Source organism: Penaeus chinensis, chromosome 2, assembly GCF_019202785.1.
Source record: "Penaeus chinensis breed Huanghai No. 1 chromosome 2, ASM1920278v2, whole genome shotgun sequence".
NCBI lineage: Eukaryota > Metazoa > Arthropoda > Malacostraca > Decapoda > Penaeidae > Penaeus > Penaeus chinensis.
In genome coordinates, this window is record NC_061820.1 from 44,465,086 (window position 1) to 44,467,585 (window position 2,500).

Below are 2,500 nucleotides of genomic sequence, written 5' to 3' on the forward strand. Positions count from 1 at the left end.
CTGGATTACTCCAATCAGATCCACTAATTAAATAAATATAATTTACACAAAATCAAACCATAAAACAACAGAAATTCCAAATGCATCTTGGAAAAAGTAAACAACTTAATGCTTTATTCTTGTATTTTCAACATATCCTGCAATGTATAAACATGAATTTGAAGAGGGAAATACTGTACAATCTATTACTATATAATAAATATGTAATACAAGCTTAGATACAGTGAAATGATCAGGTGAAAGATGCTTGCAGTCACTACAATGCTCTTTGATTTGGGCTTTATACATAGTCCACTTTTCATAGCATTGTGTGAGAAGAGAGTTTACAAGAATTAATATCAACAGGTAACCAAAACTGGTAGATATGTAACTCAACCATTTTTTCCCCAACTTGAATACACCTTAACTCATTCCCAAAACTATATACTATGAAACAAGTACAGCAGCCATTAATTTTTTTTATAAATAACAAATAATTTTTGGTCATTCAGTCGCAGGAAAAAAACTTTGCTCCTCCTTTCTCTGGAAGTCCTTCAGCAATTCATAAATATATACATTTTCTGTCCTAGGATATTACAATAGTAATAATAACATAATAATAATAGCAACAATAATAATAATAGTTGTAATAATAATAACAATAATAGTAATAATAATAATAATAAATAATGATAAAAAATTATAATAATAACCAAAATAATAATGATAATAATAATAAACAAAGTAAAAGACTTAAAAATTCAGAAATTAATACGCAAGCCACTTTTCTTGCAAGGCATAGGATAAGCATATGAATGCAGAACACTTTTGACAGCATTCAGGTTTACGACATGACAAGACACACAATCCACTTCTGTTCTTTAAAGAGCTGCAATACTTATTTCAGGAACTCAAGTTGTTTATCTGAAACTCATATTCTTCAAACTTCAAACATTCTGATTGTAAAATGATCAATTATTATTATTCACCAATAATTTTACATGATTTATTTATAAGGCTCACTACAACAGCTACAACTGCTCCAACTTGTATTTACAAAACAATGTATCCTAGATATATTTCTATCATTCTCAAGAATACCCCCCAAAAACAAGAATAAATATTTGTACAGATAAATGCAACATTAACCCTAGTAATATGCTATTCTGGTTCTTTTCAAATTGTACTGATATTCATTTCAAGATCATAAATTCAAGTAAACTATTGCTGCTCCACAAATCTTCTATTTATCTTTCAAAATGCAAAATAAAAAAATGCTTCACTCCTAACACATCCACAAATCATTTTAAAAAAATGGTCATCTTCTACTGACCAAACCAAACATCTTGATCAATATTTCAAATAAGCAAAAATCAAACCAAGTTATAAAGAAAAAAGAGAAAGAAAAAAAAACGGTCTTGCTTGACATGCATGAATGTGACTGTGGATGTGACTGTGAATGTGTTGGTGTAAGAAAAACCGAGTAATACAAGTAACAACACAAACAGATACAACTACAACAAATGCACACTCGTACTCATACAACATTTTCCAACGTCTTTGCCTTCAAAATACCTGAAAGCTACTATAGCCTTCGTGAACATCTTGAGGAATGTTTGTGTGATCGCAGACATAAAATACATTTTTCTAGCAAGCTTAGACGAAGAAGAACCTCATTGCCATAAATATTACATAAAGACAATGAGAACATTTCATCAAATAACGACAAAAATAACAGACAGATTTACAAGGATAAGACTGACTTGACATTCTCTGTAACAAACCTAGAATTCAAGAAAAAGTTTGTAGAGTTGGGATTTTGGTTATATGTGAACAGTATTAGGAAGAAATTTTGAAAATGAGAATAAATTTATGCTGAACAAGAATTAAATTAATTTAAATAATAAATATGTAATGAACAGATATAAACTTTAATTATGTGCCTATATATAACATAAAAGTTTAAAAATTATTGGTTTTCACAAACAATTTTTTTCACTTCATTACAGGTGGGGTAAGGAGACTCTCAAAAAGCCATTAACAAGATAAAATTTATAAGCAAAGCAACATCAAATTTAGATCATTTACCTACAACCCTTTCCCTACAATATTCACCCTCAATTCAATGCAATTTTCAAAAGCATTATTCGTAAGTCCATTACCCAATGCCAATAAACCACTCCATACTTGGCATCTATTTCCCATGCTTCCCTTTTCGATCATTCACTTTTTTATTTTCAGTATCTGGTTTCACGTCCAAGCTCATGGGAAACTATTTTACAACAGGAAGACAATAATTCAAATTTTACTTCAGAATAGTTCAGGAACACTTGTACAAAATGAATGCCATTATTTTTCTTATAACTTAACATAATTGTGCTCTCCTACTCATCAAAATTATAAATGCAAGCCTATATATTTATGAAAAAAAGGCAAAATTAATAATACACAGGGACAAAGGGCTAATGGCCAAAAGTAAAGAGAGGCAAGATAAAATAATAACTTAGATACAACAAAATTA

The 2,500-nt window shown here is 29.3% G+C and overlaps 1 protein-coding gene across 2 annotated transcripts in view; it reads right to left on the reverse strand.

The window, feature by feature from the left end:
• LOC125031503 (Golgi-associated PDZ and coiled-coil motif-containing protein-like) overlaps positions 1–2,500 on the reverse strand; it is a 14,304-nt gene that overhangs the window by 145 nt on the left and 11,659 nt on the right. For both annotated transcript variants that reach the window (XM_047622369.1, XM_047622359.1), the window contains one exon: positions 1–2,500. This exon is cut by the window's left edge and continues 145 nt beyond it; it is cut by the window's right edge and continues 440 nt beyond it. The gene's annotated coding sequence lies outside the window, so the exon portion shown is untranslated.